The 16,644-nt window shown below is 43.8% G+C and overlaps 1 protein-coding gene across 35 annotated transcripts in view; it reads right to left on the bottom strand.

The window, feature by feature from the left end:
- The window catches only part of LOC117675368 (methyl-CpG-binding domain protein 1), a 74,401-nt gene extending 57,996 nt beyond the window's left edge, over positions 1-16,405 (bottom strand). For 18 of the 35 annotated variants that reach the window (XM_034433908.3, XM_034433911.3, XM_034433915.3 and 15 more), the window contains exon 1: positions 16,019-16,375. The gene's annotated coding sequence lies outside the window, so the exon portion shown is untranslated. Of the gene's footprint in view, positions 1-86; positions 229-9,180; positions 9,333-16,018 lie in introns of those variants that run through there. The other 17 variants (XM_087888729.1, XM_087888733.1, XM_087888731.1 and 14 more) reach the window with 10 other exon arrangements.
- Between the last annotated feature and the right edge of the window lie 239 nt (positions 16,406-16,644).

Genomic DNA, 16,644 nt, shown 5'->3' with positions numbered 1-16,644 from the left:
AACAGTAGTTTCAAAGGCAGAAAGTCACAATCTTCCCAATTTTAAGTTGATTATTCTTATTGTAAATATTAAATCAAGGCACTTGCCTGTTTGAAAGAAGATGCACTGTGCTCCAAGGACTCTTTTAAAAGCACTGAAAGATCAGCAAAAATAAAAACCGAATAATGTGTGATTTCATTTTTTTACTCTCTACAATCCAAGAAGATATTACCAGCATACACACATATTCTGTGAAAACGTAAAAAACAAGTTATAAAAAAAGATAGAAAAAAATTAGTTATGTGATCCAACACTGTTATTTCAGGCAAAAATTGGAAGTGAAGGAAACCAAACCAGAAATGCCTTATCTTGTATTTCAGGAAAGCAATTACCTCTGAAGAGCAGGCTTAGCAAATGAGCCATGGACACATTATCACTTCTTTCAGCTTTTTCAGAATGATGAAATGCTAGATGCCAATTTTAGACATCATAAGACAGAATGAATTAAGATTTAATATATTAATTTCTCTAGAATTCATTATGAGTTATTATTATGAATAACCACTTTGCTTCGATTGCACAATTAAAGTTAAGCTTTTAATTGGAAAAACTATCCAGATTCAAATCTCTGTATAGCAATGGCGTGAGTAGCTCTGGGAATTCCAGTCTCTAGCTCATAAGCCATTACATAACTAATAGGCAGCTTCTTACATAACACATATAAAAACAAATAGTACCATAAACATGATCATTGATTAGAAATGCCTCTCAGATGTCACCTATTATAGGGCACATATTCAATTACTTGCTTTGCACAATGAACTAATGTAGTTTGACTTATTTGATAATATACAAATTCAGTCATGATGGTTGCCTAGTATACCTATGGATTACAATTTACAAATTATGTCTGTGGTACAAGATTTAGTGAATCGAGCAATGGTTTCATTTAATTTGAACCAGGATAGTATTTTTACTAAAAGCTTTAACTTGACTAGATAGTTAGGATAGAATCGCTTCAGGATATGTTACAACAGAGGTTATTTTGTATAAACTACCTTTTAAAATGATGACACTTTTCGAAATGTTTGCAGAAAGGTTAGATTATCAGGGTCAAAAATTAATATACTTTGAGTACAGAATCAGCAGGTATTGGGAAAAGGAATAACAGAATAGAACAAAAGAATTGGAGGGGACCCTGGATATCTATTCTATCCCTGTTAATGCAACCAAGGACTGGTATTGTTGGCTTTTTTTGGCAGCTGCAGTGCACTGGTGGCTCATATTTAAGTGACTGTACACAAGATTCTTCTTGCAGTTACTACTATTGAGCCAAGTACCACCTATATCTATGCATTTGGTTTTTCTTGCTTAAATGTAGAATCTTATATTTCTCACCATTGAATTTCATTTTGTTAGATAGGGCCCATGTGTTACTACAGTATAATACTGTGTTTCCCTGAAAATAAGACCCTGTCTTGTATTTTTTTGAACCCTGAAATAAGCACTTGGCCTTATTGCCATGTGCTCAAAAGCCCGATTGGGCTTATTATCAGGGGATATCTTATTTTGGGGAAAACAGGATATATACAAGTAAGTTAGATTATTACCTTTAATATGCTCTGAGTAATGGGAAAGCAAGGTAATTTAATTCTTTCTTTTCCTGCTCACTGATTTCAAAGACCCTCTCTCAAGTTCCCCATAATTTTCCTTTGCTTTAACAGTAATATAAAAAGTTTGTCAAACCAAGCTATATATAGAATAAATCACAATAAGCGGTGTAAAACAATATATATAAATAATAGTTTGATAGGCATTTATACAAAAAAGAAAATACAGGCTATCCACTGAAAACAGATTACAAACATTAAGCATGTGAATAAAACATTTAAGCTTTTAATACATTCTGCATTAGTATATAAGGATCTGAAGCAGGAAGTTCTCAAGCAGATTTGTAGAAAGCTTGAGAACTATTTCTGTAGTTCACTTTTTTCCCAAAGACAGCCTGTAAAATGTATGGAGCAGAGAAAAAAAAATTATCTGCCATGAGATCACAAAGTTGCAACTAAACTGTCTTTGAATAATATTTAAAAGGTATAAAATGCTCACAAAACAGGGAGACAAGTGAAACTGTCACTTTCACAAGGGAACACATTTTCATACTATAGGAAGTTAGCACTCACCCCCTCCTAGAAGAATGAAAAATTTTAGGAAATATTAAAAAAGGCAGAATATTATATTTCCCTGGATGAGAAATGGAGAAACATGTTTTAAAGACAAAGCAGCTTCCTGCCCCCCCCCCCCACACACACCTTTGTTAATGGGCCATTAAGGCCTCAGCCAAGCTCACTCATTTCCCCCCACCTTTGTCAATGGGCTATCATCTGCAACATAATAGGACCCATCTAGCAACAGAAACTCACCACATGGCAAGACTCAAGCAAACTTGAGAGACAACCTACAAAGTTAGCTAAGACCCCTAGACCATCTGAGAGTTTGACCACCAATCAGGATACATTTCTTATACAGGAACAAGAAACTCAGAGGTGGAGTCCAAAGAGGCATAAAACCAAGGCACTCCCAGCATCTGGGGCTTCTTTGTTTTCAACTCAGGAACTCAAGCCATGTGATTCTGCTCAGGAACTCAAGCCATCTGATTCCGTCCACCATTAAACCATCTTTCCAAGCAGTCTCCATGTTTCCAGTGTCTTTTTCCCCACTTGGAACTGAACCCAGATGGACATTTCTTCCAACAATTGGCGACCCAGATGGGACTCCAAGCTAACCTAACTACTAATGGACCTGGCCGAGGTAAGCCTCCCTTGCCGGCAGCAGACCCATTGAGTCTGTGGATGGATTTTTCCTGGACTTTGGCCATTGGGAACTAGGTTTTAAAGGGGTTTTGAGTTTTGAGCTCAAAGACTGCTTGGAAAGAAGGTGAGTACCTCTAAATTTTAATTTGAAAGCATGGGAAAGCATGGGAAATGTGTGTATGCCTGCCTGTGTGTGAGTGAGAGGGCCCTTCTCCCAATCACAGCTGAATCTTGCTTCCTCTGTGCATTTCCTAACCGCAGAAAGAGTAACAAGTCTGGAGAGCATGGGGTTTTTGCCAGAACACAAGACCTTTTGTTAAGGAAGGAGGAAGAGAGTGTGTGTGTGTGTTTGTGTGTGTGTGTGTGTGCTGTGATTGAAGGGTGGGAAAGGAAATTTCATACTTTTAGATAGGTACCAGTTAAGACACTTTCGAACTGGAGTTGAGTTCTGATAACTGCAGCTATGCCATTACGGATGTATTTTGTCACCATTCCCATCCAGAACGTTCTTCTGGTTTTCCAGTACAGCCAACAGAACTTGAACAGCCAATGCCTCCTGCCCCATCAGCTAAGAACTAACTAGATAAGATCTCATTTAGCTTCAGAAATTAGCCCAGGTAAACTACAGGAAGTCCTTGACTTATGATTATAATTGAACCCAAAAATTCCATTGCTAAGTTTTGCCCTATTTTATGATTTTTCTTGCCATGCTTAAGTGAATCAATACAGTTAACTCAACAACAAGGTTGTTAAATGAATCTGGCTTCCCACTGATCTTGCTTGTCAGAAGGTCACAAAAGGTGATCACATGACCCCAGAACACTGCAACTGCCATAAATATGAACCAGTTGCCAAGCATCTTAATTTTGATCATGTGATCATGATGTGACCATGGGGATGCTACAATGGCCATGTGAAAAATGGTCACATTTTTTTCAGGATTGTTTCGCTTTGACTGGTCACTAAACAAATGATTATAAGTCAAGGACTACCTGTATGTTTTGCCATCAAAAACACACAGAATTAAAAGCAACAAACAATTCTCATTCAAGGAGCCCAGGTCTTTAAAGCAGGGCTCCTTAACTTTTATATGCCAAAGGCATGTTTTATCTTTGAAAGCGTTTGGTGAGCACTCAGAGGAAGTAGCTGTTTTGTGGGAGACTCTATGAAACATTATTCTAAATTCCAGGACATTATTGAAAATTTAAAAAATTAAATAAAAATAAAATTTGGGAGGTTAGTGCTGTATTTAGCAGCATATCTGCTTATTATTTAAAGCTTTTTAAAATTAGAAGTTTTTAAACATTTTTAAATATAAAGTAAAGTAGGTGGAGCTGATGGTTGAAATGTCTATCGGCACACTGTTTACCATGGGTGGCAGACTTCGTTTATAAACGCAGAGCAACTAAGATCTGCACTGTTGTCAGTTTTGTATTACTATATTTTTTGGAGTATAAGACGCTTCAGACTATAAGATGCATCTACCTTTTCTGGTGAGGAAAAGGAGAAAAAGAAATCTGCCTCTGCCTTCCAGCAATTTTGCCTCGTTGCAGCAAACAGCAAATAGCCTGCTTTACTTTTTATTTTCGTTTTCAGCATAGCTTGATTAGCACAAGAAAAAAAATCTGCTCCCAGCAATTGCAGCAAGCAGTAGAGGCCCGCGCAAAACAGCTGAAAGTCAAGAGGCGATCCAAACAACTTGTGCTAATTAGGCTGTGCTAAAGCTGAAACGAGCTGTTTCTTCTTGCTGTTTGCTGCAAGGAGGTAAACTGCTGGGAGGCAGAGGCCAAAGGGTGGGGACCAGTGGATGGGCGGGGCTACATTCGGTGTATAAGCTGCACCTAAATTTTCACCCCCTTTTAGGGGGGAAAAAGGTGCATCTTATACTCCGAAAAATACAGTAAATGATACAGTAGTTCAGAATCTAACAAAAGGCTGATTTCTTATACAGTAACTTTTTCCCCCCAGTATTAACTGTTCTGCTCTGTTCCTGCATCCAATTTTAACTCGTTTTTCAGGCACTAAGCCAAGAAACTTTCTATACCAATAGCCACCTTTCATAAGAATATACTAAATGTAAACAACTACACTTCCATATTCCAAAGATTAAGAATCACAGCCCTGACTAAGAGAACTAGATCAGCCAATAGGGTGTTTTTTTTCATGCAGAGCATGCTCTTCCTTGGAAACTTATATAATTAAAAATAACTTGTTTTTCAAAATAAGTTTGTTTCTGTTTTTTGTCCATATCTCATAAATCCTGGACTTTAAAGAGCAACCACAAATTGATATAAACTGTTCATCAAAACTATTACAGATAGTCTTTGACTTACAACCATTCGTTTAGTGATGTCAGCGGAAAATCCAAATCATTAGCAACAAAAGGGCACCTAATAGAAATTGAACAGACAACACACCAAAAAGCATCTCACTTTAGGATCCAGAGGTTTATTGAAATTTAGAGTATAGCAAACATAAAGCACTTAGATCATGAACACATTGCAATGAGGACCAATCGGACAAGCAGTCAAAAGGGACGGCTTGAGACCAATTGGGACCAATTGGCCCCGAACCATTATCTAACATTACATTATACAGCTTAACCCTCCAAGAATAGACTAAAATATAATAGAATTCTTTATTGGCCAAGTGTGATCGGACACACAAGGAATTTGTCTTGGTGCATACGCTCTCGGGAGTACATAAAAGAAAAGATACATTCATCAAGAATCATAAGGTACAACACTTAATGATAGTCATAGGAAAAAAGTCAATATAAATCTTAAGGATATCAGCAACAAGGTTACAGTCATACAGTCATAAGTGGGAGGAAATGGATGATAGGAACATGACTTTTGAGATTTTGCCACATTGTCATAACAACTGGGGCAACTTCCCTTCCCTCCCTACCTCAGCATTTCAACACAGGGAAATATACAGGAACAAAAGGAGCAGGGCCTCATATTTTATAAGGCGGCAGGCAGAAAGAAACTTAGTATGAGTGCGCAACGAAACAGCAGACACAGAATGGGGGACGGTCAGTCAAGACCGCAAAGCCGTTTGAGTAGTAGGCCTGGGGTATTTCAAAATGGCCTGAACACGGGAAAGGAGGATGCACCATGAACCTTGAGAAAGAGGTCACCAAGATATATACCTTCAGGGAGATGTAGTTTACTCTTGAATGCTTTATGTCCTTTCTCGGCAAGTATACAAAGCAAGACAAGAGAGTAGGCTTGATAAGCTGCCAAGGAGCGGGAGACAAGCAGAAGGTCATCCACATACTGGATGAGGGTAGAACCATGAGGAAAATAATATCATCAAAGTCTTGGTGGAGAATCTGAGAAAAAAATAGAAGAGGGACTCAGAATATCCCTGTGAGAAACAGCACCAGGTCAGCTGGAGGCAAAGAAAAACTGGTAGTCGGGGTGGATAGGAATAGAAAAGAAAGAAGAAGAAAGGTCGACAACGGTAAAGTACTGGGCATCAGAGGGGATGGAAGACAATATAGTGGCAGGGTTAGGGACGGTGGGATAGGAGAAGATAAAAATCCTGTTGAGATGGCAAAGATCCTGCACAAAGTGCTATTTACCAGAGGACTTTTTTGGGACGGGAAGGATATAGGTATTGCAGACACTCCTAGTAGGGGTAAGAATCCCTTGTTGAAGGAGGGACTCAATAGCAGGGTGAATCACTTCCACTGCTTCTTTCAATAAGGAGTACTGTGGAACATGAGGCAGGAGTTTTGTGGGGTCCAGTTGAATTCAGGCGGGTAAAGCTGAATGAATTTGACCGATATCATCAGGATGAGTAGACCAAAGGGTTTCAGGAACCTTAGCAACAAGATCCTGGAGCACCTGGTCAAGGGAAGAGTCAGGAGGAGGGCTGACAAAAGATAGGGGGAAAAGATCAAGAGCAAGATATGCAGGGATGGAATGAAGGAAACTCAACATAGAAAATTCATTACAAGAGGGAACGTCCAGGAAAAAGCCATCAGGTTGACAGTAAATAGTGCAGCCCGATTAGCACAGAGGTTCACAGCCCAATAGGTTAACAGGGGAACAGGGACTAAGGAGAAAGGAGTGTTGTTGTGAGAGAAATGGAATTATTCCTGTAAAGAAAATAGCCTGAGTGACTCCATATTTACCCTTCATATAACTTGAGCTAACCCTCAGCTATTAAGCTGAGTAAGATACCTAGAAAAGGGAAGGGTGTATGATGCATGTTCGGAGGAAATAATGTGTTAGTACATTCTGAATTGGGTCAGGCTAACCCAAGCTCAATTGGAAGGAAGGAAGATACCCTGTTCCAATTAATTGTCTTAGTTAAGGATATATTGAAAGGGTATTTCTGGAGGGGAATTCCAAGCTGGAACAAATGTTGCTGAGAAAGCTAAAATGTTATGTAACATTCGAAAAACAATGACAGGTGGGGGCGTTTTAAATGTTTTGCTGATTGCCTGAAAATTAAACCATGTATTTGGAGCGGTAAGACGTTCTCTCTCTTTCATGGGAGAACCCTTTTGCAAAAGCTTATGAAGCATGAAGCCAAAAACACCAGCCTGAAGATGACGAAAACGTCAAAATGTTGCCAAGACACTTCCAATTTTACGCGGGAAAAAATCCGAATAACCAAAGATAGATAGATAGATAGATAGATAGATAGATAGATAGATAGATAGATAGATAGATATTGTATCAACTAAAACTTTAATAGGGTGGCCATCAATATGAATAACAAGTTCAGATTCAGAAGGGCTAAAGGGGATAAGAGAACATACTAAAGAGGAAATGAAGTTGCTAGGCTCCGGCCAATACTAACAGTTGGGAAAAGAATCAGCTGGCTGTGAAAGGTGAGGAAAAAAAGGACGATTCCTACGGCAAGGAAAGGAGGCAGGGGATATTGATATCCAGAAAGAGGCGGATAGGGACAAGTATTCCTAAAATGACCCTCCTGACCACAATTAAAACAATGAAAAGCCCTATTCTGAGCATCAAAGGAAGTAGGGTAAGTTGGGGTGAAATTACCAGGGGTGAAATTCAGCGGGTTCCGACAGGTTCTGGAAAACCAGGAGTGGAAATTTTGAGCAGTTCAGAGAACCGGTAGCAGAAATTTTGAGTAGTTCAGAGAACCGGCAAATACCACCTCTGGCAGGCCTCAGGAGTGGGGAGGAAATAGGGATTTTGCAGTATCCTTCCCCTGCCATGCCCACCAAGCCACACCACACCACACCCACCAAGCCACGCCCACAGAACCGGTAGTAAAAAAATTTGGATTTCACCACTGGGTATTACCCTAGGTCTCGGACGAGGGTGGAAAGTGGGCGGTGAATTTTCAAGGGCATGGAGTTGCAAAGCCATAAATTTAGTTTCTTTCTCTTCCCTTTTTTGTTTGAAGGAAGAGGAATAAAGATCTGCGTAGCCTCAGCCAGCGAATGCTGCAGCTCTAGGCCCATTGTTTCACCAAGTCTAACTAGTTCTGCATAAAGAAGAGAAGAATGGCTAATTAGCTGACCTAGCCTTTGCAAATAGTGATAAGACATTTCCTCCCAAGTAAAACAAACCCCTTTTTATAACAGAGCAGTCACAGTCTTTTATTCACAGGGATAAACAAAAAAAGCAAACGTAATTAGTCCCAACAAGCCTGGGTTTATCCAAGAAATCCAAATTGCTTGTATACTGGAAACAAATGGTTGTCTGCAACAACCGGCCATTCCCAAACCCCTCCTACTTATTTCCCAGGTGGGGAAGGGCTGGTTATCGTCTACATCTGTCTCTCCCTGAGAGCCGGCTTACTACTTTCCTTTGCTCAACTCTCTTTTCCTTTCTGTGCATACACACATTCGGGATGGACCTCATCTGTTCCTCTCTCTCACTCAGTTCACACCCCTAAGACAGCTGCCTTTCCACCTGGGGGAGGACGGTAGACCCTGACTCTGTCTCTGATGCTGTTTCCTTATCACAGCCTTCCAAAGGCTCCAAACTGGCCCAGGCTCTCACTCCACCTCCTTGTCTGACTCTGCAGCTATCTCTGCTGGCAGCCGACGGGCCACAAGTGGTGAGAGCAAAGACTACCACCAGAAACAAGGCCACATAGAACACAAGGGCACGACCCTTACCAAAGGCGCTACCTCGACTACTACACGGCTGTTGATCAGGCCTCTGGAACGTCAGCTCCCCTTCGAGTCCCGGCCACAGCAGTTGCCTCTCCCATGGGTGTGCCCGACCGTTTTGCCTCCGGGGCATAACAACAATTACTCATACAACTTCATCACTACCAATAAGCTCAGAAGGGAGTGATCCTTCCTGAGTGGCTGATAAATTCCACTTCCCTTGATAAGCACTAAAGGCTTATGTCCTCAAGGGTCCCCAAGGAGGGAGGTCCCTCTTACCTCTGGTCCAAACGCACCAAACTCTGGTCCAAAGTGGAGGTGTGTGTGTACGCAGAGAAGGAGCAATCCGGAAGCGGAGAGCGGAGATGGTCAGAGGCTCAGTCAGGACACCAGGCCTCTTTCAGCGTGTCCTTCCCAGCTAACACATCAAACTGTCAGGGGAAAATCCAAATCATAGCAACAAAACTGTATCTAATAGAAATTGAACAGACAACACACCACAAAGCATCTCACTTCAGGATTCAGAGGTTTATCGAAACAGCAAACATAAAGCACTTACATCAAGATCACATTGCAATGAGGACCAATTGGACAAGCAGTCAAAAGGGATGGCTTGAGACCAATTGGCCCCAAACCATTATCTAACATTACATGATATAATTTAACCCTCCAAGCACATAACTTTTGGGGTTTTGCTATGTTGTCATACAACTGGGGCAACTTCCCTTCCCTCCTACCTCACCATTTCAACATTGTTACTTCATCATGTACCATTGACATTCAGTTCCCTATTTCCCATAACCCTAGCTCACCACATCCTGTAAAACAAGGAACTAAAGGTGTGGGAAAAGAGGATCCATACACTGAAACATACCTGCAAGCCACAATTTCAACAGGTGTGTGTTATACACCGAATGTAGCCCCGCCCACCCACTGGCCCCCACCCTTTGGCCTGTCCCTCGCAACAGTTACCTCCTTGCAAGCAAACAGCAAGAAAAAACAGCTCCTTTCAGCTTCAGCACAGCCTAATTAGCACAAGTTGATTGGATCGGCCTCCTGACTCTCAGCTGATTTGCTCTCAGCTGTTTTGCACAGGGCTCTGCTGCTTGCTGCAAAAAGGTAAATTGCTGGAGCAGATTTTTTTTTTCTTTGTGCTAATCAAGCTATGCTGAAAACAAAAATGAAAGTAAAGCAGGCTGTTTGCTGCAACAGGCAAAATTGCTCAGAGGCAGAGGGAGATTTCTTTTTCTTCTTTTCCTCACCAAAAAAGGTAGGTGTGTCTCATTCTCCGAAAAATTCAGTAAATACTGCCGTGAAAGAAACAAAAGACAGCAACAAAAACAATAATTCTTACTTTGAGATTCAGAGATTTATTTCACTAATAATTTGGAACATGAACAAACATCATAACATCACTTACATCAATAACTCAGTGATATAGCAGGTCCAGCAAAGACAGCTATAGGCCAGGGGCCATAAGCTGATCTCTAGCTCTATTTTTTTATACCAGTGATAGTTAACCTTTTCGGCACCAAGTGCTGAAACTGGAGCGTGCGCACACCGGAGCACCGGAACCCGAAAGAGAGCAGCTGGCCAGTGCGTGTAACGGCCAGCTGCTCTTCTGGGTTCTGACGCACGTCTGATGCGCATGCGCATCGGCCAGCTGTTCTCTTCTGGATTGTCGCACACATGCATGCGACAGAACCCAGAAGAGCAGTTGGCGACGGCTTGCGTGCCCACAGAGAGGGCTCTGCATGCCACCTCTGCCACGTGTGCCATAGGTTTGCCATCATGGTTTTATACCCTTTTACTAATGGCCACACACAGATGGACACTTTCTTGCAACATTTCATAAACCGTTTCCTCATTCTTTCTTGCTGACCATCAGTTTCTACAGACACCCACGTACATCTGAAACCTTCATCCATCTGTTACTTTCAACTCATTTCTCACGGTTTCATCCTTCTAGTTCCAAATATACTCATGAAACTATCTACTTTGCAAAATCACATTACACAAATTGCAGCTGCTCAGCAATTACAAATAGTTCTGTTCCATTATGAAATCGTCCTAGCTCAGTGATGGCGAACCTTTTCGGCACCAAAAAGGGAGCACGTGTGCACACTCGTCAGGGCCATGACCAAGAAGAGGAGTTGCCCAGGGAGCATGCGCACCGGATAAGGTACTTCCGGTTAGGGTTAGGATTAAGATTAGGAACCCAGAAGAGAGCAGCTAGCCAGTGCGCATGCACACGGCGGCTAGCTGCTCTTCCAGGTTCCGGCACGCAATCGGTGCACGTGTGCAGTGGCCAGCTGCTCTCTTCTGGGCTGTCATGTGCACGCGCACCAGACCAGCTGGCCGGTGCGCATGCTCACGTCAGAAAACAGAAGCCCAGCTCTTCTGGTTTCCGGCACTGCCGCACAAAGGCCAGCTGATCGTCGCATGCACATGCACGCCAGAAACCCAGAAGAGGAACGGGCGATGCCACGCATGCCAAGCAACATGGCTCCATGTGCCACTTCGGCCACACATTCCATAGGTTTGCCATTACGGTCCTAGCTGAAGACTTTGGTTCATGTCTCTTCTCTGGGGCCTGCTACCATTCACTTAGGCCAGGTGTCGGCAACCCAGGGCACCCTCTGCTGTGGCTCCCTGTCCCATCACTGGCTGGCCCCTCCCCGTCACTCCTTGCCTGGCCTGAGAAGATAAGGGCGACAGCAGGGGATGTAGAAGCAGCCGGGGCTGATTCTCCAGCGTCTCACTCTTGCTGGAGCTTCTTCCAGCCCTTGTTGATGTTGGGCATGCCTCGGTTGCTTGGGGAGATGCGCAACCTGCTCTCCGTCCTGAGACACTGCCCCAACCTGGCCACGACCGATACCAGTTTTGCTAACACGAGAGCTGGCAGAATGGGAATGTGATCTGGGAGGATGGGACAACGGAAAGGGGGACGGGCCCGCAGCACCCAGCCGTGGCTTTAAGAAGCACACAGCAGCAGGAAAAAGGAGGCTGGCCCAGCCGAACCTCACATGTCCACCCCGGGGCTTAGGAAAGCCGAGGCTGGGGCAAGCTGGGGCTCTTTGCTACTCCTTTTCTTTCTTCTTTTTGGAAATCCGGGCTGGCTGACGAACGAGCGTGAACCACAGCGGAGGCTTCCCTTCAGGTGACCCTTCTCCTTTTGCGACCCTCTGGCTGGCTGTGGCAGGGCCACAAATGTGCACACGAGCAGGGAGACCCTTAAGCAAGCGGGTGGGCTTGGCCAAAGTGCAGCAAAGGCGTGTGTGGGGTGGGCGACTGCTCGCTTGAGGGGGGCTTTCCAAGAGAGTGAGAAGAGACACAGATACAGAAATACATGCACTCGCGCGTGCGCGCGCGCACACACACACACACACAGACACACAGACATAGAGACATAGAGTGGGGAGAGAGAAAGACGGAGAGAGAGAGAGAGAATGATACAGAGGGAGGAGAGGGGGAGATACAGAGAGAGGGGGGAGAGAGATACAGAAGGGGAGAGAGGGAAAGAGCAATACAGAGAGAGAGAGAAATGGAGAGAGGGGGAGGGGGGAGAGGCGTAGAGAGATAGAGGGAGAGGGGGGAAGATGAAAGGGAGGGGAGGGGGAGAGAGAGATACAGAGAGATATACAAACGAAGGGGGAAAGAGAGACAAAGAGAGACGCAGAGACACAAAGAGGGGGGAGATAGAAAGGAAGAGGGGGAGCGGGAGAGACAGAGATACAGAGAGGGAGGGGGAGATAGAAAGGGAGAGACATAGAGAGATACTGAGAGAGGGAGGAGAGAGAGGGGAAGATAGAGTGGGAGGGGGGAGAGATACAGAGAGAGAGAGAGGGACAGAAAGGGAAGAGAGGGAGAGAGATACAGAGGGGGGAGAGAGAGGGGAGGGGGAAGGGTTTTGTGGTTCCTGCTTCTCTGCCCTAATGACCAGCTGGGTAGGCATGGCTAGGGGGTCATGTGACCGGGAGGGAGGGAGTGACGTTGAGTTGGCCACGCCCACCCAAGTTTTGTGGTTCCCTGTGTTTTTTTTTCTGTGGGAAAATGGGTGCAGACCCCTTACTTAGGCCTTATTAAATCCAATAGATCAATAGGCTATATTTTCGTTTCCCACAATACTATCCATCCTCTCTGTTGCAGAATTGCTGTACAACAATATATGCTATTCTGAGTTCAATCTTGATACAATATTATGAGTATCCATTGTTAAGGAATTCGCAGAGTAACCCTTGAGTAGCAAGGGTGTGCTCATGAAAGCAATTGAGAGTAGTTACGAATAAACACAGTCAACACACAGATACACTGAGTTGTGTTTACTTTCAGGAAATAGTAAGGCACAGTCCAATAAACAGTCCAGGTCATACACATATAAAGCAGGAGATAGCCAATAACAAAGTCTTCTTACCAGTTCTTGTTGTCATTCACAATAAACAGTTCTTCTGGATTTGCAAACAGTAGCATACAGAGATATCATAGAGCAAGAACAGCAAAGAGAACAAACCATGTTTCTAGCTCCCTCTTAAGGACATTGGCTACAGAGCTAACCAATCAGGACACAGTATGATGCAATACAGCAGTCTTAAAGCTACATTGATGGTTTATATATTGCCAACCCAACAAGTTAGGTAATAGTCATTTCCTAACACCCATAAAAATCAAGTGTAAGTTAGAAAAACACTCTCTTAATATGTTTCCATATCTTCTAATAATCAAGAAACATTGTCAAATTAAAAGGAGCTGTTCCCATTCATATATTCAGGCTTTTGCTGTCTAACTTAGAGGCAGTAAAATAATTAAATGATTAGGATTCAATAGGAAGCTACAGTTAAAACACCAACACAATCAAATATATCACTATCAATTCTAGTCGACAGAGTAACAGTATGGAACCATATTAAGGTACAGTGCTCTAATAGGAGCCTTCTGCTATTATTCAGTGTACAAATAATGGTTTAAGACAGGACAGAGATGGGTCTCAATTAAAAAAGAACCAGTGTTTCAGATACAAGGTTTTTCACTATGACATTAACAATTTCTGATTGTATAGTTCAGGGGTGTCAAATTGGCGGCCTGCAGGCCAGATGCATCACACGTAGGGCATGCCCAGCCCAGCTCCGCGAAGAGAAAAAAATGTCATGATACATCACATAACAGCAACATGATGCTGCGAGTTTGACACCCATGGTATATAGTTCATGCCATGCAAACTGACCACATCTATGATTTCACTGTAATTTCAGGAGTATAGTATTCCACTTTTTTTAAAAAAAAAAACACCCATCCCATGCATTACTTCTGAATAATTTTGCTGTTGCCACAGTGCAAAAGTATAGCTCTGAGAATGTAGCGATTCAGGATACGACCTTTATTTCATAGTGGTTTCACATAAAAAGTATAAGGATCCACAAAGAGTTTTTACCCAAGATGAACCTGATGTGCACACACATTTTTAAGACAACACAGTGCCACTTTTGAAGGCAGTTAACTCATATCTGAGGGATTAGACCTATGCTAATAATGACTGCCAACAACTCGCAGATTAAACAGCATGGGAACCTACAGGTAGTCCTCAATTTACAACTGCAATTGAGCCCAACGTTTAAGTTGCTAAGAGAGAAATCTGTTGAGTTTTACCTTATTTTACAACTTTTCTTGCCACATTTGTTAAGTGAACCACTGCAGTTGTTAAATTAGTAACACAGTTACTAAGTGAATCTGATTTCCCCATTGACTTGGCTTGTCGGAAAGTGGCAAAAAGGGATCAGATAACCCTGGAACAACACTGCAGCCATAAATTTGAGTTGGGTGGCAAGCATCCAATCAGGTGACCGTGGGGAAGGCCGCCACAGTCATGTGAAAAACGGTCGTAAGTCACTTGTTTCAGTGTAACTTCAAAGCATCCAATCCGGTGACCTTGGGGAAGGAAGGCTGCCACGGTCATTAAGTGTGCAAAACGGTCATAAGTCACTTGTTTTGGTGTAACCTCAAAGCATCCAATCAGGTGACCATGGGGAAGGCTGCCATGGTCGTTAAGTGTGCAAAACGGTCATAAGTCACTTGTTTTGGTGTAACTTCAAAGCATCCAATCAGGTGACCATGGGGAAGGCTGCCATGGTCGTTAAGTGTGAAAAACGGTCATAAGTCATTTTTTTCAGTGTAACTTCAAAACATCCAATCAGATGACCGTGGGGAAAGGCCGTCACAGTCGTTAAGTGTGAAAAACGGTCATAAATCACTTTTTTCAGTGTAACTTAAAAGCATCTAATCTGGTGACCATGGGGAAGGAAGGCTGCCACGGTCATTAAGAGTGCAAAACGGTCATAAGTCACTTGTTTTGGTGTAACTTCAAAACATCCAATCAGGTGACCATGGGGAAGGCTGCCATGGTTGTTAAGTGTGAAAAACGGTCATAAGTCATTTTTTTCAGTGTAACTTCAAAACATCCAATCAGATGACCGTGGGGAAAGGCTGTCACAGTCGTTAAGTGTGAAAAACGGTCATAAATCACTTTTTTCAGTGTAACTTCAAAGCATCCAATCAGATGACCATGGGGAAAGGCCGCCACAGTCGCTAACTGAAAAACGGTCATAAGTCACTTTTTTCAGTGTAACTTCAAAGCATCCAATCAGATGACCGTGGGGAAAGGCCGTCACAGTCGTTAAGTGTAAAAAACGGTCATAAGTCATTTTTTTTTCAGTGCCGTTGTAACTTCAAGCGGTCACTATAAGCGTCGGGTTGTAAATCGAGGACAACCTGTATAAAAAGATGGGCATGGGACCGATTCCCACAACCCTCACGCTTTATAAAATTGGCCACCTTTCTCGACCTCTCGGATGTGGCGCTGCTCTTGGTACCAAGGAGCGCCATCAGGGCAATATCCTGGGCTCCATCTCGAGCATCCATAAGCCTCCAACTTATGAGCGGCTTTCTGTAAATTAACTACTCGGGCTAGGATGCTATCAGCGGCATCCCAAGGCAACCGGCCGCACAACGTTTTCAAGTGCGTAACAGACGCATCTCTATCCGGAGCCCTCTGGAGCCCCGCCTCTGCCCCGCTTTCTTTCCAGAGCCCGCCCGCATTTAAAGGCCCAACGGCAGCCTCACTCACCGATCTCTTCCTCAAGGCTTTTTGCCCTCGGGACGGAAGGGATCCAGACGAGCTCCGCGTAAGGAGCTCCGCCGCCCGCGACGCACCGCCGATCTTTTCCTGCCTCGCCAAACGGACGAGGAGGAAAGTGAACCAACTCACCACCAGAAGGGCCCCCTCCCCCTCCCCGCCAACAGAAACAACAGTCCGCAGAAGACCCGGAAGCGGAAGCGCCTTCAAAGGCTGCGGGCAGAGAGGCACGTGATGAGGGGGGCGGAGAGAATGGAGCGTGGTTGGGAGGGGGGGGGAGTGTTGGAAGAACTGGGCGCCGAGAAGCGCTGCCTGCTTGCGTGGCACGTTGACGGAGAGCGTGGAGTCCTCTCCGCTCGATTCAAAAGGCAACGTGGGAGCGGGAGCGCGCCTGCGCGGCGCGTACCATATATACCCCTTATAACGTCCGCCCCTTTTCCGAGTTCCGCATGTACAGGTGGTCCTCGACTTAACAATAGTTCGTTTAGTGACCGATGTTACAACGGCACTGAAAAAAGTGACTGATGACCGTTTTTCAGAGTTGGAAGGGACCTTGGAGGTCATCTAGTCCAACCCCCTGCTCATGCAGGAGACCTGTACTAGGGATTCGAACCGCT

The sequence above is a fragment of the Pantherophis guttatus genome, chromosome 2, assembly GCF_059756535.1.
Source record: "Pantherophis guttatus breed Tessera chromosome 2, ASM5975653v1, whole genome shotgun sequence".
Taxonomy (NCBI): domain Eukaryota; kingdom Metazoa; phylum Chordata; class Lepidosauria; order Squamata; family Colubridae; genus Pantherophis; species Pantherophis guttatus.
Note: the sequence above shows the minus strand (reverse complement) of the source record. Positions and strands in the feature narration are given on the sequence as shown.